Source organism: Heliangelus exortis, chromosome 3 (genome assembly GCF_036169615.1).
Source record: "Heliangelus exortis chromosome 3, bHelExo1.hap1, whole genome shotgun sequence".
In the NCBI taxonomy this organism is placed as follows: Eukaryota; Metazoa; Chordata; class Aves; order Apodiformes; family Trochilidae; genus Heliangelus; species Heliangelus exortis.
Window position 1 is genome coordinate 52,710,133 of NC_092424.1, and position 24,405 is coordinate 52,734,537.

Here is a 24,405-nt window from a genome sequence, read left to right on the forward strand (position 1 = left end):
GTCTCCAGGGCTGACAACATTGGATTTGATAAAGCCAAGGACTGAATTTGGCTGGAGTTTGCACAGCTGCTATGAGGATGTAGTTTGGATTACAGAATTCTTGCTGAAGGCAGATCCATATGGAGTAAAAAATAAAAAAAAACAGGCATAGATTACCTGAAAGAAGGGGAAGAAAATAAAGAGCTCAGACATGTCTACAGTTGTTGGCTTATGCAGTGTAGTACATACATTTTCAGTCACACAACTTCTACAAAGCTGTGAAGTTCTCCCTCCAGAACAGAACCCACTCACCCCTGTAAAATGATGATGGCTTCCAGGCTGTATTTTGGAGGACTGGCAACTGTATAGTCACTGGGTCTGTTCATTTCTAACCAGTATCACATACACCACCACATTCAATGCAGAAAAGCTTTTAAAATTAAATGGATTTTTTTAACATTATATAGGATTATTTCTAATTATTCTGAATTGTTTTAAACAATGGTATATACTACTATTTCTGTCTAGGTGAGAATTTTCTCATATTTAAAACTGTTCATGAGTTTATTAAATTGGAAGGTTCTTGTTAGTTTTAAAATAGATATAAAAAAAATTCTGCTATAAGTTTTTTTATCCACTGTAATTAAGTGTCATTTGAATTTAGCACATTATAGCTTCCCTTAAGATATCGAGACTTAGGTATTTTCTAATGTTTCTGCTTTTATTTTGTTTTAAAAAATCAACTAAAAGAATCTTTTTGTAAAATCTTTTTTTACCTTGACAGAGTCTTTTCTATCATCAGGGACAGGGGCTTCATAATTAAATTCAAGTGTGTACAGTCATCATCATTTCATTACTGTAAATACTAAGACATTTGACTTCAAAGGACAGATTGAGGTATTTCATTAGCAATACTCTACTGGCAACCCATAAACTTTCACTGGCATTTGAACTCAGTTAAATCAGTTACATTATGTATGGTTTATACTGCTTGCTGCCATCAGGAAAAGTTTTGCATTTGCTATTAACTCCTATTTGGTAATTTCAGTCTTAATTACACTGTCACTAGTTTTCCCTCTCTCAATCAACATGCTAATGTTACACTGTTTTATATACAGACTCCTGTTCCTCCTTTTGAAAAAAAATGCGTGGGACTCATCTCACTTAACTTTACCCTTTCAAAACATTTACACTGCAAAGCTGACTGTTCTGAAGTGCTGCATAGTGGGGGTGGGACACCCACACACCTCTCATGGTTTCTCCTGCCACTTGTGTCAGACACTTAGGGGAACGTGGGACAAATTCTCCTCCTCTCATTGACTGCTTCTAGATACCTCTGGCTGGGTACCTGACATTTACTATGAGTTTGGTTCCCTAAACAGTAGTGTCTAGTGCTATTAATAATGTCCTGATGGTTCCCAGTTTAATAAGGCAAGAAACCTTTAGGGGGTCAGAAAAGGCTTTAGACACCTAAGTGTAGGTAACTGATTCCTGCCCTTCTGTAACCAATCCAGGAGAGGTGAGTGTCCTCCCTCCTCCCTTTTCCACACAACTGGAGCAGCTCCTCTACACCCTGTTTAAGCTGTAAGAAGAGATTTTTTGTGCATCATAACTTATTCTCTTTTTGCAACTTCAGCTGCCACAGAAAAGCAGAAGTCACTCAGGAAAAAAATGCAGTGAATGTTTAAAAAACATGCAGCAGGATTATACAAGGGGTTTGGGCCACTGTAGAATTGCTGCAGAGGAATTGTATTTATTTCCAGTGTGGGTGGTTTCAGGACACAGTAGTATCAACCCACCCATTTTGTCTCTTATGCCCACTGATGGGTTACACCTCCGATGTCTTGTGCCCAACTTTGCCTCATGCCACAGGCTTTGGCTGCACTCAGCCTGACCTGCGCTTGGGCCTCGGAGTGGCAGAACTCACCTGGTGCCAACAGGTGACTGCCTCTCCTCTTCCTCCCTTTTCCCCTGATCAGAGGAGTCTCATCCGACCTGTTCTTCATGCTTTGGAATCTCACTCAGGTGACATTGTATGCAGGTTTTAGTGTTCTTGGAAGAACAAGGTAGTACCCTTTCAATCTGAAAAGGTCAGGGGTCTTCAAAGCACATGCAGCCCATTCTCATATAATAGGCAAGATCTGCGTAGCCACAAAGACACAGGAGAGTTCATCTACCTCATTCCCCCTTCTTCACCAGAAAATAATTGTGTGATGATACCAGTGCACAGACAGGAGGGTTCACATCTTAACAGTTCACCTTTCCCTGCCTGCAAAGCAGAGAAACTGAGGACATTTTGTTCCTGTATCACAAAGAGAACAATAATGAGCTCTTAAGAGAGAAGTCACCATGACAGGTACATCTTTCTGTGCCAATAGGGTATCAACTCCTCCTCCTGAGTGAGCTGCTGCCTGAGTTTTCTGACTGAGCAGTTTGTCTGGAAAGGTTGGAAACCCTAGCCTTGACTCTGACAAAAAGTTGAAGGTAATTTTGGTATCTAGATGTCTGATGGTATCAGACTATTGGTGAAGTCTCTTAAATCCTTATAATTTCAAATCCCTATCCCTGTTCTCAGAGAGGCGCAGGCATCTGGTTTATCTCAAACTCAGGACTTTTGACTTCTTATAACAAGCGATTTTTTTTGTGGGAATCCATCTATGCCTTGGCAGTCAGACAACAGGCTGTGTGTCACAAATAGTCCTGGTTCAGCCTGGCCTGCCTGTCCTTCCTTCTCCTATTACCTTCTTTTCCACTGTAGAAAGGAGAAAGTATTTGTTAGTACTCTTTATGCTGCTGTCTCTGTAACTACATGCTTTTCAGAGAAACCAGTCTCTCCCTTTTCACTGGAAAACCAATGGGATATATCCCTAAAAATCCAAATCAAATCAAACCAAATCAAATCAATTTGCTTGTTAATTGAACATTGGCTTTGTGTTGTATTTACTGACTAGTTTGTATTTCAGCTTCTGCTGGCCTCCAGTTATTGCAGTCCGGAGCTGAAAATATGATATTGTACATCAGTGGGAAGGAACTGGGGGCTCTGTCTCTGCCTCAGAAAGCAAGTTATTTCACTCTTCTAAGTAGCTCAGATGGCATAAACAGAATATGCCCTAGAGAGAGAAGTGGAAAAGTTCTGTCAGATAAGCTAAATTAGATAAGGGGCGTGATCTGTGCCTCCTATATTTGTGGAATTGGCTTGTATATCTGCAAAGATTAATGTAAATTGTAATCCTTTCTCTGAAAGACTTAGTATGACCAGTCCTGTTGATGTTTGAAGTCCTTGTTCAGTATGTTTCTGATCATGAACTTCAGTGAGATAAACAGTAACCAGTAATTTTTCAGCTTGGATTTTTGTGAAGCTGTGCAACTGATTTATTTACAAAGGACTTACTGTAGTGGCATGTCTTTATTGCTTTCTCAGTGAAAGTTTCCATTGAACAAAGCTCAGTTTTAAGATTCTATGAAAGACTTCCATTATGCCTAAATGGAACAATATTTAGTAGAGTACATACTTCATAAAAACAGCTATATGGATGTAAAATCAGTTGTCAGCAAGACTGTATTCTCACTTGAAATCTTTTTTCCATAATGCTTTCATTTTCAAAATGTATACAATGCTTCATCTGGAAAGGTATTTACTAGTATTATCTGCTCTATTTGAACAAGACTATGGAAGAATATTTCAGTTGTAATTCTTCTCGTGTGTTCTGGGGAAACTGGGCTACAATAAATTATTATTTAGTGAATGCATAAATGATATAGAAACCATATGCAGAGGGTAGTTCTCAATGATACACCATTAAGTGCATTAAGTTTTTCAAGTGTTTTTCTTCTTTCTGGTACTATTCAATATTCTCATTGACAGCTTGGGTGAAAGGTTAGAAGGTACACTTAATAAATTCATAGAGTTTAACAAGCATGTTGGAAAGAAGACAGTTGAAAATGATAAAGTAGCAGAGTAGCCTTGAAAATACCAGTTTTCCAGCAGTGGAATTAGAGCAAATACTGAACTGCACATAATCAGCTGCACAGAAATACAGCTGGAAAACAACTGACCAAGCATCAGCTCTGTAGAAAAGACCCAGTGTCATAATGATCCCAAGGGACCAGTGATGTCGTGCAGTGATGCAGTGATGCTACTGCAAACAGTTCTTGTGGTCTGTATAGGGAGGGGAGTACCAAGGCATAGAATGTAATTATTTTGATCTACTCAGCACTGGTAATGCTTCAGTGGAAGAGCTTTACCTGCTTGCAGAGCAAACTAGGTTCAAAGATCTAAAACAAATGGGCCTTCAAGGAAATGTTGAAGTGTTGTTTAGTCTACTGATGAGAAGAGTGAAGGAAGACAGAATAGCAAGCTTGGTGTAACAATAGGTGACTCAAAAGAGGAAGGGATTTAGCTGCCATGTATGCTGTCAGTACAGGAAAGAAAGAATAGGCTTAAATCTCAACAAGGATTTTTTAATATGAGCATCAGGGAAAAAAGTCTAAGTGGCAAGGAAAAGCAGAGCCCTGGAATAGGTTGTTTAGGAAGAATTCATGCAAATGCTTAAAAATTGCTTAGACAACTATCAGCATGCTTGGCCTAGGTCAGGGATGGGTGAAGCAGTCTCTCAAATTACCTGCTAGCCCTATTCCTTTCATTATTCTCTGTGAAAATGATAATAATTATATGTGCAAAAAGGGCTTTTCATATCTCCACAAAATTTCAGGGTATGTAATGGAAGTCTTAATATTAGTTCTGGAATTTATTGCATAACTTCTGCATTCGTAGCAGAATAAAGCAATTCTACTTTTAATGTAGCCCATGTCAGTTCTGATGTAAAAATTATGTCTTTGTGAATGGTCTTTGTGAAATAAATAGGTGAACATAGTCAGATGCCTGTGGTAGGATATAAAAGCACTCAATTCTAGCCATAAAAGAGTTTAGTCTTTAGTCTACCTACAGTCCATGAAAAAAAAGATGAACACCCTGTAGAGATTGTCTAAGGAGGGGGTGAATCCCCCTGCAGAGGTACCTTCTACCTATTCTGTAGCAATTACATACTGTAGTCACATTCTTGGTCTTTCCTTTCCTCAGTCTGTGATACTCAAAGTTTGCTTTTCTGAGAACCAAAGTACCTAGACTTCACAGAGTACTATCTTGAAAACTTGTAATTGGCAGGAAGTCAGAGTAAATAATCTGGTGGTTTTTTGACCCTTGGTCCTGTGAAGTGCATTCAATGAGGCGATTTATGAGGGATTTATAGTTGTTGGGATTAATAATGGTTATGAATACATAATGGACATGACCAATATGTGTTAGAGATGGTTTTTCACCAAACTTAAGTACAGAATTTGTTCATCTGTTGGATTGTTAATTGCTTATGAATCTTCTACATTGTTTACACTGTATCTTGCGTGCAGTGTCTGAGAGATGATACAGCGCTTTTAGCCAGAAAATTTGCTATTAAAAGTTCTTCTTTACAGTGATAATATTTTAATGAAGATTTTAAAGTACTAAGGTACTGAGCACTGAAAGGGAAAATCAGTAATATTTTTTAAATAACGTTATGTTTAATCCCAGGTAATATTTTAGGAACCATGCAGTACAGAATTTCTTTGTCCCTCATAAGCATACTGTGGCTAACTGAGAGAATATATACTGTATCCCAAATCTTGTATCTATGAAATATTTGCTATTGCCTGGTTAAAAAAAAAAAAAAAAAAAAAAAAAAGTCTACTTTATAGGGCTTGTTACAAATAGGAATTCCACTCCAGCAACCAGTGATGACTAGTTATTGTTCCTTTTGTCAACAGGCAAGATGAAGGAGGTTCTGGCAGCTTACCATGTCCCGGGCTCTGCAGAGTTAAGTGAGAAGTGTGCCCATGTTCTAGCGTGCATCACATCGCATCTTGGGTCTGAAGTGCCAGGAGGATCCCAGCGCTGCAGACTGAGACGGCTCTGAGCACCTCAGAACCCCGTCTCTGACAGAACCCAGGGATGGCAAACTTACATACCAGTATCACCTGTCTGGGGCAGGTTTAATTTTATAAATTAAAACCATAAACTCTATGAGTTTCTAGACCGTATTCGTGCTGTTGAGGATGATCTGCTCAGATGAACAGTTTTGCATTCATCGGAGAAACAGGTTCTTCTGCTGGACCAGAAGATGACAGTGACTGTATATTGTAACCAATGCCATTTGTAGCATCTCCTAGAGCAAATAATTGAAAAACAGATTGCAAGAAAATCCTGTAGGGAACACGACGTGCTTTGTTTTGATTTACAAATTTTAAAAAATGTTTTGGTTTTTTAAAGATAACCACTTTTACATAACACTATGTGTGCAGTCTACGAGCAGCTCTTCACTGTGGCTATCTATATTCCAGAGATGATGAATTCCTTGTGAGACACCTGAACTTTTTTAGATTTGTGATAAATCCTTAAGTTATGCGAGCACCATGAAAAAATAGAAGGGAAAAGTTCCAGGGCTTTGCTTTGGCTAGATATCTCCAATTACTCCCTGTTAGTGTCCTGAAGGGAGGAGGAAAGGGCAGGAAGTAGAAATGAAATTAAAAACCTCACTGCATTTCTTTTTTGGTATATGCACCTATCTGAATGTGTGTTTGATCTAATAAACAAGGGAAGAGAACCAGCAAGTTATCTAAGCCCTCACATGAAAAGTCTGCATTTTCAGGCAGTATTTGCTATTTTTGTCTCCCGAATAGCTATAGAAAAGAAGGAATATGTATATGCCTCACCATACGTGAAAAGGACATACTTGCCATTCCATTATTTATTTTTGGTCTTTCAAAAATTGAAGTGCCAGTTATTCGGAATGCTGTAGTCTGTGGTCCCTTTACATTTGTTTAGTGAGATCCTTTCAGCAAGGTCATTCCCATTGTGGTGTAACTGCATGGTGACCACAGCTTTGGGCCTGTATAATAAAGATCTAAATTAAAAATTTTGTTTCTCATCTTTTTCTCTGTGTTTATGTCATATCTCCAGGCCTTTGATTGGAATCCTCCTTATTGCTGATCCCTATTTAGAAGAAGATTTGGCAAAAAACAAAGTTAGACAGAAAGGTATTTGTATGGTTAGACCTTGTTCTCCTTTGTGACATTATTTACAAGTTAGAGGACAGGGGAATAAAAAACGTTAGCAAAAGAACAGTGATGTTTAAATTCAATTTGCACGTGAGGCCGCAGGGCAATAAGGAGATCAGGCTCCCCACATCCCGGATTTATAGCCATACTAAAGTATTTGACATCTGGTCTCTATTAATTAGTAATCCTGGAAAGGTAGAAGAGGAAGAAGCTGCAGAAAAGCTAAGTCTAAGCTGGCTTTGATTTGCTTTTTGTGTGATATATTGTGGCTGAGCATATGTACATCAGAGTTTAAAATCCAGTTAGACTCTTTTTCCTTCCTCCTTCTTATTTGCTTTGTCAAAGCCAAAATTTTAAACTATAACATTCTTCTTCATGTAGCTATTAATTTTCTGTGAGCAAAGGCTGCACATTGCATTTGAAAAATTCATGTGGTCCTGACAAGGCTGCCCTTTGCATGCTGCATCCACTGCCCCTCCTGTTAGCTTATAGCAGACACCTGAGTTCTTGCCAACAGAGCATCCTCAGCCTCTGAAACCTCGAAGTTGGATCACCATTCTCTTGCATCTTACTCAGCTGCACAAGGATGACAGAGTGCTCACCTCTGTCAAGTCCATACCAGTGCATTTAAGTGTGAATGGGCTCAGAAAACAGCATCTCAGTGCAGCTTCCTGATCAATTTAAGCCAATCTAAAGCTGTGCTCCTGCTCACAGGGAGCACTCTTGCCTTCTGTTCTGCTCCACTCACACCATCCCACTTCCTCCCTCAAAGAGCTGCACAATGATGAGGCTTCCTGGTCTGACTGAAGATGTTCTCGTGTAAGAGTTCATCTCTTGTGCCAGCTCTCACACCAGGAAGAGGGCAGAAACAAACACCCTTTTAACAGTTTATTTTTAAAAGTTTATTTTTAGGTCAGCTTGCACTGATGGAGGAACAATGCTACCAGGTCCTTCTAGCTGTCAATTATCTAATCTTATTACCTAAATTTTCTTTTTAAGCACGTTGCTTTCCTATGGCTAAGTAGTATTCCTTGATCCAGTATAATTGCAAATAAAATAAAGCACTGGAAATTAATTAAACCTATAGGGAAAAGAAAGAACACCTTGAAAATTACCTGTCAGTGGCAGTATTTGAGGTACAAGAAAAATACATTGCAGTGAAAGGAATATACTCTTGCTCTTCAAATTACCCTGAAGACCAAAAGGTTTTCAGAAAACCAGAAGAGAAATCTGTGCTGTAGCCACTCTAGGTCAGTGGGAGTCCCCTGTGCTATCAGACCCTTAGCTACTACTGAAGATGTGCTCAGCATGTGGCCAGCTGGGCTCACCAGAGCTGTATATGCTTGAGCTTGACCATGGCACCATCTGAATTTGAATGTCAAAAGTACTTGCCTCAAGAGCAGGGCCTGTTTTGGAGAAATGGCTTTTTGTCTGTGCTGTTTTGGGGCTGCTGAAAGCTTGACTGTCCTTGTTGAGTGAACTTTTCTGATGGGTTGTGTGACTGTTGCCCATCTGTTTTAAGGAGTGCTTAAAAAACTAAACACAATAAAACAGGAAAATATCCCCACACTCCAGTGAGGGCAGAGGTTAGAGCTTTTTGTTCTTTGGATGAATCCTCCTTTGAGAAGCCTCCCAGTGCTTTCCCTCAGCATCTGGACAAGACCTTTATTGTGAAGGCACATGAATATGGAGAGACCTGCAGTACATCCTTCTCTTTAGTCAGCTTCAAAATGAAAGCTTCTAAAGTTATTATTGTCTGGAAACCTTAAACATCTGAATTGGGGCATCGCTAGCTTTACAAACAGTATTAGCTGACTTTGATGACTTGGAGCAATTCAGTATTTGCAGAATTAAAACAAATAATTAATGTGGGCTGTGTGCTTAGCCAACATTGTTGGGTTTGCTGACTGAATGTAATATGTGAATACGTTGTTCTCATTCAAATAAGGTGGTCTTAAGTCATTTCCTCAGCAGACAATAATCCATTCCAAGAATAAGAACATCTGTTCAGTGCCCAGACCTGAAATAAATAGTAGGTTTAGAGACAGGTCTTTTGTCCAGTGTTGTGTGGGCATTAGACATCTAAGAAACAGCTGACTCTCCAGGTCATAGCTGGGATTTTGGTGACAATGTGTAAGCATGTCTCTGCTAAGGCTGACCACCCCAAACATTACCTTTGACTGAAGTTCTGTTCCTACTGCCAGTCTACATTGCTGTGCTATCATGGGCTTTTACAAATACCAGCTTGCTTTAGATTGCTTATGGTTACATTCCGTTGTTTTGAACTCTGTGTGTTTATATATGCTGCTGTTGGTTTTTAAGGGAAACCCCAACAGCTGGCTATCGAATTTTCATTTAATTATGAGATATTGCTCAAAGTAGCCCACGTTTTTGAGAAACTACAACTGTTTTCATAAGCAATTATCAGTCTTTTTAAATTCTCTGTTGCAACTATTATCTAGAAATCGGCAAATACTTGCCAAGTGATGGTCTCGCAGAAGTTTCCAGGCAATAGATATTTTATTCTAATGTATAAGTAGATAAGCCAAGTCATTAGAGAGCTAAGTAACTTTGCTGACATTTGTCAAGGAGTTGCTGCACTGTGATCAACAATAAACTAAATCAGTCGTAGCCCTGTAAATAAAGCAACATCAAACGAAGTTGTTAGCAAGATTTTTCTCATTTCCTGTTGTGTTTGCCTTCTATGCAAGGAGAGTGGCTCTTTGAGCAGCTTCACCTCACCTCAGCTTCTACAGGAGCTCTGTCTGTCCCCTCTCCATCTTGCATGAAATAATGAGGTGATATTACCTCAGATGATAACCTTACCTGTCTCTTGGGAATCACTGTGAAGGGTCATATTCATACTTTGTGTTGGGTCAGTTCTTGGCCGATTTCAAAGCTGTTTTCCATGGCTTGGCTGGCACCTTTCTCTCCTAATGATGAATTATGCCACTGATGCCATGTCTGGATTTTAAGTTATTTTTTGCTGAAGTCAGAGGGAGAGAGAACATTATAAAGAAGGAGGGTTTTTGTGGTGTGTCACTGGGCTCAGCATAAGGCCCTGCATGGGTGGTGAAGCGTGGCTGCTCTGATTGTCAGATATGAGTTGCAGAGCTAGTGCAATACTCATCATCAGTTATGAGGTTATTGCACAGATAGAGTCATTTTCTCTAAACCCTCAGGCCAAGTTGGAAGTTGAAATGATAGGCAGAATGAACAAAGCACTCATAAAGACTGACACTGAGCCGGACTAGGAAAGCTCCATCCATACAATGAACTTCCCATGTGATTACTTGGGAAAAACGAGGAGAGGTAGCCAAGCACACCCTCACAAGCAAACTTAAACAATGAACTGGTGAAGTCAGAAACTTGCAAAGCAGCACTGAAAATTATGGATGTTCTCTTCACACCAGTTGTACTTTTCACCAGGGTTCCCTATAAGTAAAATCATCTCTGCGGAGTTTGTGTGGTTATTGTCATCTATATCTGGATGACACTCAAAGGAAATAAAGTGACTTTTTTTTCTTTTTTTCTTTTTTTTTTTTTTTTCTTTTTAAAATGTGTATTCTGGATATCACACCAGTGCTTTTTCCATGGACAGGCTCATGGCCTCGCTGTGTTTACCACAGTGACAGAGTAAGTGAAAGACTTGTTAGCACAGCTTTGGAATTACCTTTTTTTCACTCAGTTTTGTAGCTTAACTTCACAAAACTGGTTAAAAACACTACTACAACAGGAAGAGCATGGAATTTACTTAACTTCTCAGGTAGTCTCCAGAGGGAAGAATATCAATTCCTATTCCAGATTCACTTCTCAGGCAGTTTTACAATAGACTTCTGCAGGGAATGCCAGAGTAGTGATTCATTGTTAAGGGCAGTTCATCCCATCTCCAGGCCAGAACTCTAGATTTCCCAAATGTCACAATTTACAAAATATAGTCAGTTATGAGGCTCCATATTTCTGTACTATCATTACTCTTTTCAGTGTTTGTTTTTAAGATCTTCCAAGCCAGAGATAGTGATTTAATCTTTTTCCTCTTTATTTATAAGCATAAATTCAGGAGCTCCAGGAGCATTTAGCAACATATATTAGGTAATGAATCAAAGCAGTCCTGGAAAGCATGACGTTCCAGGGCAGAGGCAATCAATAGTAGAACCTATACATAGCAAATCAGTTCTGTAATGAATTGTTTTCCAGGCCCTGGGCCCTTCCTCTATGTAATCACTTCATTATCACTTCCTGTAATAGTACAGAGTATGTTCCTACACTGTTTTGTAGGATATATTTGTGCTAAGAATTACAGACTGATTTCCTGTAATTCAATTGCTTCTAGAAGTCCGTGGTAAAATTTGCACGAACTTCTGTGGGACTAAAGCTCAGTTCAGGATGGTAAATATGTATCAGAGCACAGCAGACACACAGATTGCTATACAGAAAATCACAGTTCTTTGGCACATATGGAAGCTCTTGTCTACATCACAATGACACCCATGTGAGACACAAAAATTCGAGAGAGAAAAGAGTGTCCTAGGTGATTATGATAACCATGTAGTATGAGTCTCTTCAGCAGCACAGCAGGTTCTTCCTCCATTTAAGTCAATGGGAAGCAATTAGTCCTCAGCTACCACCAGCTAAACCCAAAAGAAACTAAAAGCTAGCAGAGAAATACAGAATTGCACAGTGTATTTTTCTGAAATTCTTGTATTTCTAATCGTTCAGAAACCCAAAAGAAAAATTCAGTTATTGTCTTATGCAAGTCTCCAGCAGTTCCAGGGGCACCTTGGGCTGCAAAGCCAAATAAGAGCTCTCCACATTCCTGGTCTTTAGTAAAGATCAATGAAAAATAATAGAAACAAAGGAAGACCAGTTGGAGAGATGAAGGCTCTTCAGCAGCGGTAGCACTTAAAATGATAAATGCTGCCATTCAGGTTTGGAAAGGTGCCTTCAAAGTCAAAAAGACATGTTTACCTGGCTTGGTCCTATGTAGGTCCTTCCTCCCACCCTTGCTGTGTTTCTGTTTGTGCAGAGGGAGGGTAAAACTCTGCTCTGAGTCATGGTCATGCCATGAAGTTGGAGTCAATGACCAGTTTTGCTTCATTAAAGTTATAAACACTGTTGCTGATCCTGGAAAAAAATGGTCACTGCTTTGTGGCAAAACCATGTTCATCCTTTCAGGGCAATAGGCCACAGCAGAGCCAGTGTTAGTGTGTGGCCAACTTTGATCTTTTGATGAGCACTCCTAGCAAAACAGCAGACATGTTCCAGGGTAAATCAAGGAGGAACATCTGAGGTCAGAGATTCAGCAGCACAGCAAAGCAAGCTGATGTTGATGGTTACTGACCTACAACAGCTGGGAACTGTGGGCCATGTAACTTCCAAATGCAGATGAATAGGGCCTTGTAATAAAGCTTAACTTCAGTCTGGCTTTGCAGATTATTAAATTATATAAAAATACAGATTTCTTGCCATTTGCTTGGCTGTCACATGCCCAGTTATATATAATTGCAGTCAAAGTAACTCTTTCTGTCTTCTTAAAAAAGTCCAGCCTGTTAAGATTCATTTCAAATTTATTTCAGAACATCTTTGTAAGTATCACACGTAACTCTTGAGGATGCTTTTCAATGGCAGCTTTATGTTCTTACGGGTAAGAACTGTCGTGTAAGTGAATTTAAGAGCAGCATTCTTGCCATGTTTGATCCTTTGTGTCCTCAAGGTCTTTCCAGTGCAGCCTTTGCCCTTCCAGGTGAGGGGCAGGGTTGTGGAAAGCATCCTCCTTTCCCAGCTCTGGCACTGCCACCCTATCAGCTGCAGCCCCCAGGCTGGGGTGGGCTGTCTCCTCTCCTACCAGGTCCAGGAGCAGACCCATCCTGATGGGTTTGCCAAGAGTTAAAGGGCTGAAGCAGAACTGTAGGGCTGGGCTGCTGCCACTGCAGACTCCAGACGGGAGGGATCTTTGGCAGCATTCCTGGGTCTCCACATGAAGGCAAAGGGAGCCAGTTACTTGCTAAATGAAATTATATATTCAGTTGAAGTTTAGACAAGACAGAGTAACTGATTGCATTTCTTGGGAGACTTGAATAGAAACACCTCTCAAAAGATTTTTTACTCAAAAGCAAAGGGACATTTGCCCGAGTACATTTTCCTTCTGGCTGATACAACTCCAGCACATTTTTTTTTTCCCCAGTGCACTGTTAAATCTTTTTATCCTTTCAGAATCAAAGTAATTTCAGACTTGTTTGCATTCCCTCCATTTTTTTTTCCTTTTTCCTGGCCCACTTTCCCGTGTTTGCAGAGCGGTCCAGAGTGCCCAGTACAAGTTACATACAAGAGGGTCGCTTTCCCATACCACCCCCAGGGCACCTGCAGGAACCGGGCTGTTGTTGGTCAGAAAAGGCCGGGGAAAGGCTGGTGACTGGCGGAAATTTTTCCCCGTCAGCTACCACCGGAGGGAGCCCTCGACCAGCCCTCCGCGGCCAGCGCCCGGGGCCGGGGCAGCCCCTACTCGGGTAACCGAGAGAAAAGGGGGAAGAATGCCCCTCTGCATAGGAAGGATTTACGAGCTGAGGAGCTTGTTCTCGATCATTATCTGTCCTTACACAGATATGCTCTCCCACTCGAAATTATTTCAAATTACAAAAGTTGGGAAAAAAAAACCAACACCAAAAAAATCCCCCAACACTAAAAAAGAACTAAAAACCTGGAGGAGTGTTGTGGGTTGGTTTTTTTTTCACCGTTTCTGCACTGCAGAGGGATGGAGTGGACACAAGGCAGGTTTGCTGCTTTCATGCTCCAGCAGTCTGATTGTGACTTTCCCCTGGAATTTGAGGAAGCCCTTCACAAAGCAACAGGGAAAGAAAAAAATAATTTAATAAGTAGAAAAATTTTATTTTGAGACTGGACCTATATTTTACAGCCCATTCTATCATTGCCTCCGTGGGAATTGACGTATACTCCTGCAATGACCATTATCACTTTTATTACAGAAATTTTCTACATTCCTCAGGCTTCAGCTGCAGCTGAGCCCATCTGCAGGCTGCCCAGCAGAAAGCAAACACCCGCACATGGCTCTGCACACTGAAGCTGGCTCTGGGGATTAGCAGCTAACTATGAGATTAGCTTTTATGTTGGGGCACTGGGGTGTTCACAGCACTTGCTACTTGAACCAGCCTGGGTGGCTGGACAAGGAGAAATGGCTCAATGCAGAGGCCAAGCCTAAAACCAAGTAAATGAGTCCCCAGCTTTCCATAGCCATGCCTAGGGTGCATCCAGGTGCCTTCTCAGATGGCTTCAAGCTCTGTCTCCACTTCAGCAGTCAAACCCACTGTGGGAGCTCCCTGGTGTGAGCAAAGCAACAAAAGTGCTTTCTAGCAGGACAGTTTAGCCCAGGCAGAGATGTGCGTGAAGATGGCTGCTACCATTTCTGTTGCCTCTAAGCAACATGGTCAGAACTGACTTGACATGGTGCTGTGCAGATGTACCTCGACAGAAGACTCTGTTTTGACCAGATCTTCACATGGCAAGAAACTGAAATGTAGTTGGCCAATAAAGAGTTGAAATGACCTTTGGGGTGGCTTGTAAAGGAAGACTGAGAAAGGATGTTGAACCCATCAGCTTTCTGAGATGCCACAAAATCATTCAGTGGTTGCAGAGCACACAGTCATGGAGCCTTTGAGAATAAGCAAAGATGTTCCCTAAAGCAAGGGCTATGGATATATGTGGAGAACTTTTATTGTCTCCCTGATGTCTGCATGAAAAGTTGGAGGTGGAGAGCTGTTGTATACAGCTGCTTGCATTGGAAAAGGGAAAAGCAACTTTCCTGAAAGAGAAACGGCTTCTCATCTTCACACAGCCTGAGGACCTTCATGCTTGGAGGGGTAGAACTCAGTGTGAATATTCAAACAGGGCAAGCTGTAATGTGAGCCGTGAAAGAAAGTGCTGCAGACAGGCAGAGACTGGGGAATGTAGGTCCCTGGCATGCTGGTTAGTGACTGTCTGTGTTTTGAGGCAAGATTCAATCCAAAGATGCATTGAAATAACAGAGGATCCAATCTGACTGGGAGATGGGAGAGACACAGAAAAGCAGACAAGGAGATCTATTATAACTCAGCCAGAAGAGAAGGAAATACTGAGACCTTCTCCATCACATGGGGTGTTTCTTGTCCCAGACAGAAAATGTCTACCTTTGGCACCAAATCTGAAAGACCCAAAAACATCAAACTGCTGGAGGAAAAGCAGCTGAGCCTGGCTTAAACAGCTAGCAGAAATGCCTGGTTGGAACAGAGGTGGCAGCCAGGGTAGTAATACTCATTTGCTTGGACAGCTTTGTCTTTTTTTCTGCTTAATCAGTGGCTCTGTCTGCTTCGCTTTATTTTCCTTGGCAGCTGTGGCACTCACTTTCTATGCCAGGTACAGGCCCAGGTGCAAGAAATCCAGTGGTGTCCATTCCTTATCAAGAGTGAGACCTTCTCCATCCTGTGCTCCTCCTGTGCTGCCTTTTTCAATGCACTTCTCTTTCCAGACTATTGTGCCATCTTCTTCTGTGCTCCTCCTCTATCTTTATATCTGATCTCCATGTTTAAAGCATTTTGAGCTCAGATTTGCCTTCCCCTGTCTCCAGAAACAACTTTTCTCAGTCCTCTCATTTGTGGGCCTGTGAGTCAACCTCAAGGACAATTCATGAGTATGATCTCTTTGCCTGTTTTTTGTGGCTCTTGTATAACAAGATGGTTTTCAGTATCCATGTGTATTGTGTTCAGAGTAAAAAAACTCTCTTCCATCAGTGAAAAGAATGTCCCTGTGCCTACCAGGCCAGCTCTGTAGCTTTTACCACATATCATAGCAGAGGGATGCTGCAAGCAGGTAGGCATGAAGGCAGGCTCAATGGATTTACAGCTGTGAAAGTGTATCAGTGGTCTTCTCCACACTGAGGAAGATTGAGTAAAGCCACAGAGCAAGTTCTTTTCACCTGAGTGAAACCCCTCGAGCTGCTCAGAGCTCAGCCTGACAGTGCAGGTGCACCCTAAGGGTTTCCTTTCACCTGCTCCACATCTACTTTTGCAGGTTCACTGCTGGTCTGAAACTGGTAGACCCAGCACAGCTTTGCTTTACTGGGTCCCATGAGGACTTTCTTGAAGGCTTTGTGTTGCTAGAAGGTAGCCAAAGCCCCCTTCCAGGCTGAAGGAAATGGTTACATGCATCATTAACAGGCCACGTTGACTCTTCAAAACTCTTCAGAGAAGGTATGTGCACACGGTGAGGCCATTTGCCTTTTTTAAAACACAGGGACACACTTAACAGCTGACAGATTCTATACCTATTACATGATATGCAGGCAGTGAATTTTTTTCACTATTGAACTTTTGCCTGAGTCTGAATTTAATTAAAAACAGATTGAGAAGCTGGGGAGAAAATAAAACCAACCAAACAAAAACCAAAACAAAACAAAGCCAAAAAACCCCAACCAACCAGACAAACAAACAAAACGAACAAAAAACCAACAACAAATCAAAATCAAACCAAAACAAACAAAAAACCCCCAAACAAACAAAAAAAAACCAAAAAAAGGAAATCGAAGTTAGGAATTACAAAAGAGAAACATATTCACTGATACTTGTTGATGCTTGGGGTTGCACCACATGCAGAAGACACTGGCAAAACTGGTGTCAGTGAATCAGAGCAGAATGCGTCAGTTTGCTTAAGTCCTTGGGAGTCGTGACATGACTCATTCCCAACCTGGAGACCAAAAGGGGGTTTTGAAGGGAAAATGTCAGATAAAGCAGGCTCCTTGCAAGAGAGCAAGGACAGCTTTAATTCTAGTCTTTGAGATCTGATTCATTAATACTGTGCAACATGATTGCAAAACACGGCCATCCCCTTTGGTAACAGCAGGTGCTCTTGTTTAGTGGCACAAATTGGCTGAACAATGCTAAGCTGAATCGTATTTCTATCACAAAAGCAAGTGCTTTTCAATATTTTGATGTGTTTTTGTTTCATACAGTTTTAAAAACCCAGTTTTGAAATCATCCTGACTGATTACAGAGACCTGAAGTTTTTAGGTGCTGTAAAGGATATAACTCAAAAGTCGGCATCTTTTTTTTCTAGTGGAGATTTGTCAAGCCTTGCATCTGATTCACATGGGAAAAGGAATTTTGACTGTGTGAGTCACTTCAGTCTTTGGATGCTTAGCAAACTGTACAGTGTGATTTGATGCATGACTAATGCATTTGTGTATTTAAGAGCCTGTTGATGCTAATGGAAGTTTTGGAGCTTCTTATCGAAAAAAGAAGACACTTTAGAGCATACCGGCTCATTAACTTTCATCTATACATAACCAGCTGCTGTTTTATAGATCTAAAAAATTCCTTAATGCTCTGTATGTTTTAGGATTGTGTTTTAAAAGCCCCCTAGAGTAGGTCTTTGTTAAACCAACCCACTCATCTACCTTTAACCATCTCATTGTATTTTGTTTCAGTTCATTTGCACAGCCTGCCTTCTAATTAACACAATTTTTGCCGCCTGCTGGGAGCTTACCTTCTCTGACCTGTCACTCCCAAATACATGCACAAGAAATTTCAGCCTCCTTTTGTTAATAGCATTTGCAAAGTGACCTTTATTCTCCCTGGCTACCTTCATTACTCACAGGTAGTTACTAAGTAACCCGTGCGAATGCTGCAGGCAATGGATCTCTTACCGGGAGTTGCACTCCCTCGCTATTTAGTGTTGGTCTTAAGGGACTGAGGGTCCAAACCCTTTGGTCTTGGCTCTACCTTCCATCTGAAAAGGATGCTTGTAAACCAAGCTTATTGAAACTTTTTAATTAACAAGAATTTTCTAGTGACAAATTGGGCTTGCAATAGCAAGGTAAAAAAGGTAAAGAAATTCTTTCTGTTTATCATTCTCTTTAACCAACAGTTTGCAGGAAGTAAGTGTAATATATCTCTTGATGAATGCATTTTTATTTTTTCCCAGTTAGCAGATTCTCTATATTCCTACTGATTTTCTTTTGTAATGCTTGAAATGTAATAAAAATTATTTAGAAAAAAAAGATTAACTTTTTTTTCAGATAAAAGTGAAACTGCAGATTTTAATAATTAAAAAAATCGTTGTGTTTTTAATTAATGCAACCATGCAAATGTGTACTATGTAATTTCAGTCCACGCTAACTGTGGATTTCTGTGTTCAGATTTCATACTGAGAAATATTTGTGTTAAACTTAGTGAAACTGTGGATATTTTTATTTGCAGCTGGTAGTAGTCTGAAACACATTGCTGTTGAATTTTCTCATTCTTTGGATCAGTTTTTAGCACTACCATTTAAGACCTTCTTACACAAACATATTTTTCAGCTCTTTGGAATATATATATATCCTCTTGTCTCATTTCTTTTGCTTTCTGGCTCTTGGCTGTGTTTTGCACAGGCACTATCATAGTGTTTGAACACCCATCACATTGCTTTGGCATTGCACTGCAATCAGAATGGACCAGACATTAATTTAGAGCTCTGGATCCAAGCCAATCTCAGTTCACATAGGTAACATTATCTTTGTCTCATCCTTCTGCTGTTACTACTCAGCAGAATCATCACGGTGTTAAAGAGCCAGAAGAACAAAAAAACACCTCCTGACTTTCTCCTGGGTCAAATATAGCGTCAGTCCAGTCCAGTGCTGAATTTAAAGCAGTCCCAGCAGTCGTGCCGACAGTGACCGAGTACCTAATCCTGCACCTAAATGATGTAACAGAAACTTTCAACTGCGCTGCCCCAGGACCAGAAAGCATTTTCAGTAATCCTACCAGTGGCTTTAGACCTGAAATAAAGGCACAAGGGCTCTCTGTCAAGTATGTGTTACAAAAGTCCCGTCTTAGCCAATGATAACCACTTTTAGGTGCATTAATCCATTAGCATAAGGATCTCCCAGCCATTATTAAATAAGCTACATAAAAACTTTTTGCCTGTGGATCTGTCGCCTTTAAACAAGAACAAAGGCCAAATGAGTGTAGCAAAGGAGACATTTCTTCAGAAAACACAGGTGCTGTGAACAAAGACCCTGTGTCAGCCTACGGTGCTGTCTTAGCACTAAACTCTTCTTGGTAGCATTGTAAAAAAACCTGTTCCTTTCACATTTTTTTTTTTTGTGGTGCTATTAGAATTGTTGCTCCATGGAGTAGCACAGGAACATTGCCCTTCCTTTCCCAGGAACAGTCCCTTGGCGTGGCAACTGCATCTGTCATAAATTGCCCGCTAGTCAGGGTTCTAAATGCCAGCTTTGTTGCAGTATTTTTTCACCTGCAATCATCAAAGCCCAATTTGGGATTATTCTGTTTCCCCACAAGAGGTGACATTCGTGCCATTCAGCACCTGTGGGGATTTCAACACTACCTTGGTGTGTTTGCCAGCAGCCGCCCGGTGCCGTGCCTTGCATCGCTGCCGACCCCCACGGAGGGAACGGGAGGGCTGATGGTGGCTGCAGGTCCTGCTGGGATCAAGCTCTGCAACACTGATGCCAACCTGCTGAACCTAATTGAAGGGGAAGAGGTGTTGATTTAGAAACAGTGCAAGCAGTGTTGTATTTTCAAGAAGCTCTTAAGTGCTCCAGTCCTTGGGCAGCCAGCTGTGGATCTTGTGGTCTGGATACTCTGACACACTTGCAGACATTGAAAAGGGATAGGTTTACCCTGTGTTAATATCTGTTTACCCCTGGTAAAAAGCTCCAGCTATTTTTTGTTTCTTGTTTATTTTGTTGCAAATGCCTTTTGGAAAAGGAAATATATTCTTGTACCTGTGCTCCGACTTTACTTGACAGATGATCTTAATTTTCCTTAAGCTGCCCCCACCTACTGTACTGTTGGAAATAAAAGGGAAAAAAAAAAGAAAAGAAAAAAAAAGGCAGAAGCATGTGACAAGAGAAGATGGGAGAAATTGTGAAGTGACGTGGCAAGGCATGGCTGAGACAAAGGGAACCTCTTACTGCTGCCCCAGTTCTGCTAGGAATGTGCAACATCATTTGATATCAAGAAGCCTTGAGTGCAAGTTTGAGCTCTCAACCTAAAGACTCTGGCAACAGGGGTTTCTTTTTTTGTACCTGAGAGCACTTGGCTGTCTGATATCTGCAACCAGCTTCTGTGGCAGTACTCTCTCCTCTTTATGATGTAAAAATACACCACTTCCCTCTTCAAGGAGGCTTCTCTCTGTGTGGACCCAGGACAGGAGCTGATGATGCTCACAGCATATTCTGTGATAAAGTCTTGTTACCACCCCAAGTGCTCAGGGTACACTTTTTTCCCCAACAATATTATTTGCAGTACCTGGGACTGCCAGGGATCAGGTCAGAGGGAATGTCATCACAATGGTGAATTCGTGGGATTTCTCCAGGCTGTGCATCACCTTGGTTAAAAGAAGGTCTACTTTTTGTCAAAGGGCACCAGACATCTGACTAACAACATCAAGGTGACATGTGGTGACCAGAGTTAAAGTCCAGGCAGGAGATCATAGTGATGAACTTTCCATCTTGTGGAAAAAATCTTGTTGGGCTTTCCTTTCACCATAGGATGACCAGTTTTCACAACAGCTCACTGTTTCTCAGGCAAAAGTATTTAAGAAATTCTTATGTCCTTACTGTGGACTGATATGGAAGCAGGAGTACTTCCCTTGCATGTAACTTTAAAATGTGTCACTTTGTGATGTAGAGCCACCTCATCACTCACTTCATGAACCTTGCAAAATTTTGGATTTTGAGTGTATTCATCATACTTCTAAGTCTGTTCTTGCCCAGGCAGAGGGGGCAGTTTAAAACCAGAGCTTTCAATTTTCAAGGTTTAAAATGCAGAGTCAAAAGGTGCTGCCAATGGTGAAATATTGTATTTGGCATCATCATGCCAGTATGCTGATACATCAGTGCTGAAGCATGTGGGATGCCTGTGTGACAGCTTTCACAAAGTCATACATCAAATTACAGGCACACGTGAGTGCCTTTGGAATCATGGCTTTTGAAAGAGTCATTTTCCCCTGGCTACACATTAAAATTCTGTGAATAGATCACCATAGATAAAAATAGATAAAGAAAACAGGGTGGAGTAGTGTAAAATGGGAAAATGGTAGGAAGCTGAAGCAGGGGAAGTTTAGGTTAGGTATTAGGAAAAGGTTTTTCACCCAGAAGGCAGTGAGCAGTGGAACAGGCTCCCCAGGAAAGTGGACACAGCACCAAGCCTGCCTGAGCTCAGAAAGAATTTGGATGACACTCTCAGGCACATGGTGTGATCCTGAGGGAGCCCTACACAGGGGCAGGAGTTGGCCCTGAGGATCCTGATGAGTCCCTTCCAGCTCAGCATATTCTATGATTTTATGAAAATTGGAGAAAGTACTCTATAGTATATTCAGAATTATGGTTTATAGTGCAGCAGGGTAGACAACACTTCTTACTTATCTCTTGCTCTCCCATTCACCATTACATCACTGTGTCATGGTAAGAAGATGTAACAACCTGGTCATTTCTAAAATTTTTTTCAAAAGAATACAACAGTACTTCTCAGGAAAAGCAAGTTGGTGAGAGCAGAATTTTGTCCACAGCAAATATTACTGTTCGGGGAAAAAGATAGGATTTGAGTTTGAGCCAGGCTCTAAAGCTTTATAGGGAGAAAAAAGGCAATGTTCATTTTTGCCTTCTTCCACCTTCAACCCAAAAAGATGGTGAGGAGCACAGATAATTGTGAATGTCCTGGGGCAGCCAACCTGAGTGATCTCATGAGCTCCTGCTCAGCAGATACAAACAGCCAAACCAGAGGAACAGTTTATAAACATCACCCCAGTGAAGTCCACAAGAACAGTGCCAGAAGGACCTGAGATTCTGGCTGTCTTGACATTTGCTTTCTTCCAGCTCCTGTTTTAAATGATGTTACTGAGAACATGGGTTTAAAGTGTGTTCCAAAACCACAGGAGATGAGAAGTAACAAAATGGTATGTACCAAATGGAACAGAAGTCCTGTGACTAAGCAGTGAAATTATCTCACCTTAAAAGCAAAGCTAGCCACCTGAACCTTGCTAGTCAAATATGAGGTATCCCCAGCTGGCCTTGATAAGATGTATCTGGGCCACCAGGGGTAACTGGACAGAACACTATTTAGGCAGCAGCAGTTGCTTACATATTATTAGGTACAAAAACTGTTCCTTAACCACAAGGTTCTGGAAAGCAGATAGGTGAAGGTGGACATCTGTTTCTTCTAGTGCATAAAATGTGTCTGCATAAAGCTTCCAGCCTCTACTTGTTCTCCTTTCATGAGACTTTGGGAGATTTGGAGCTGCCAGTTTGCATATGCTCTTCTGATGCTGTGAATCCTAGTGTGGATCCACTCCTGATATAAATAACATTAGTACAGAATTGATCTTTATTCTTACATCAAATACTGCAACATCAGTGTCTGTGAAAGGGCCCATTTTCTTGCAGATCCTATAGAAACAGCCAGCCTGTCACAGTGATGCAGACAGATGAAGGAGCACTAACTTGTGCTTCCTAAGGACGTAGCCCACGGATCAATAGAAATGTCAGTAGCTGCAGGATTTTTATCAATCCAATATATAACAGAAACAGATAATTGTTTCAGACAACAAATGACTATGGGCTAAAGTAGCTGAATACCTGGTCTGTTACTGCACTGTACAGACTTTTCGTCATAATTTACTTGCATTGAAAACCTGAGTCTTCAACAGCAAAAAATGGTCTTCAGACTTTACCTAATAGTATTTGGTAAAGACTATGTATTAGTGAAGGGATACTAAATTGAGGAATTATAACAATTTCTCTCCTACACACTCTCTTGACTCTTCTCTTGACTCTTCTCTACCATTTGTTAATCCATCACTACTCTTCCATATCCCAGTCCTTTCTGTTGCTGCAGATGATCCCAGTATAAAATATAAAAGGAGTCAAAGACAATGTTTTCCTTCATGTGATCCCTTTTCTTCTAAATGTGATGATATTTTTTTTTTGTGAGTGCTTCTGTAGCATAAAATTTATGCTGGTGAAAAGTGAGTACAGATAACATCCTGAGATCATTCATGGTGGTCGGACCCAGACACCTAAGTGGGATGTGGGGCCTTTCATATCTAGGTCACTGGTGAGCAAATAAGTAGGTCAGGAAGGAGCGGAAGTAGGTTATCCAATTGTTGTGTGGGGTGTGGGGTGCAGATCTACTTCTCGGGTACGTTTCCAGAGCACAATAAAATAGCATTCCAACTGACACTGACAGTGACTGCTGTCCCCGCTGGCCATCTCTGCTGAGATGCCATGAAATAAATGGACAAGGAAACAAAGCTACCCTGTCACATGAGAGAGGGCACACCCAGGTCTCGGTGCAGGCATATTGGGAAAGCAGCACGTAGCCTGACTGGTGAAGCTTTTGCTTTTCCATCCATTCTGTGCCTGATTAGTGGACAGAAAAAGGACTTCACTTTCCAGGGCTTTATGCTGACACATTTCATCAGCACTATCACATGAGAATACCTATAAGACAACTAGTTTTATCCTATTATGTCAGAACAAATTGCAGCCTGCAGGCCTGGTTCTCTGCTCTATTATGCCAGCTTTACACTGGTGCGATTTTGCTGAGCACTGCTGAGCTGCACCAAACACCAGCATGATGGCATGAAAATGCAGAGTCTTCCTCTTCCAGAGGATGCAGGACAAAGCTCCAAGGCCCTGCTGCATTAATAGAGGTGCTCCTAAGTATAGCCAATGAAAAGTAAATGGTATTTGTGCAGCAGTTGTACTATAGTAGGTTGTGGTTTGGCTTTGTCAGGTTTCTGTGGCATCACTCTGGGAGGTGAAGGTTAAAAGAGGAACTGATGACAGCTGTACCAGGCTGGTGGCACTTTAAAGCAATGTACCCCCCTCAACTTGAGGTCCTTTTGCCTCTCAGCCAGCTAAAAGCATTTCAAAAATTGTTTGGAAGGTACATCTGCAGTATCCACTCTGTAGTTTTCTTGCAAAGGAACAGCTGCTCAAAGTGAGGGAAAGAGAAATGTGTCAAGAGAATGAATACAAGAGAATGTAAAGTAGATGCCATGTGGTGCTTTGTAATAGCAAAGACTCTTGTCAAAGACTCGGTTGTTTTTTTATTAGGGTCCTCACAAGTACCTGAGGATGAGGAATGTCTGGACTTGCTAAACCAATCCAGATTTTTTCCTGGTTTCCTGAGTTCCTCCAGAATGGACACATGTAGCCACTGAGCTTGAAAAGGGAGGAGGAAATGTACAGACTATTTCCCACCTGCCAGTTTTATAGAGCTTTTTTGTACATCTTCCAATGTGCTATCTCCCCATCCAGGCTGATTTCAATATAAAATCAAA

At 41.1% G+C, this 24,405-nt stretch overlaps 1 protein-coding gene across 2 annotated transcripts in view; it reads left to right on the forward strand.

Moving 5' to 3' along the window:
• The window catches only part of SCAF8 (SR-related CTD associated factor 8), a 92,879-nt gene extending 85,941 nt beyond the window's left edge, over window positions 1–6,938 (forward strand). For both annotated transcript variants that reach the window (XR_011725225.1, XM_071740611.1), the window contains one exon: window positions 5,779–6,938. The gene's annotated coding sequence lies outside the window, so the exon portion shown is untranslated. The remainder of the gene's footprint in view (window positions 1–5,778) is intronic.
• The last annotated feature ends 17,467 nt before the right edge of the window (window positions 6,939–24,405 follow it).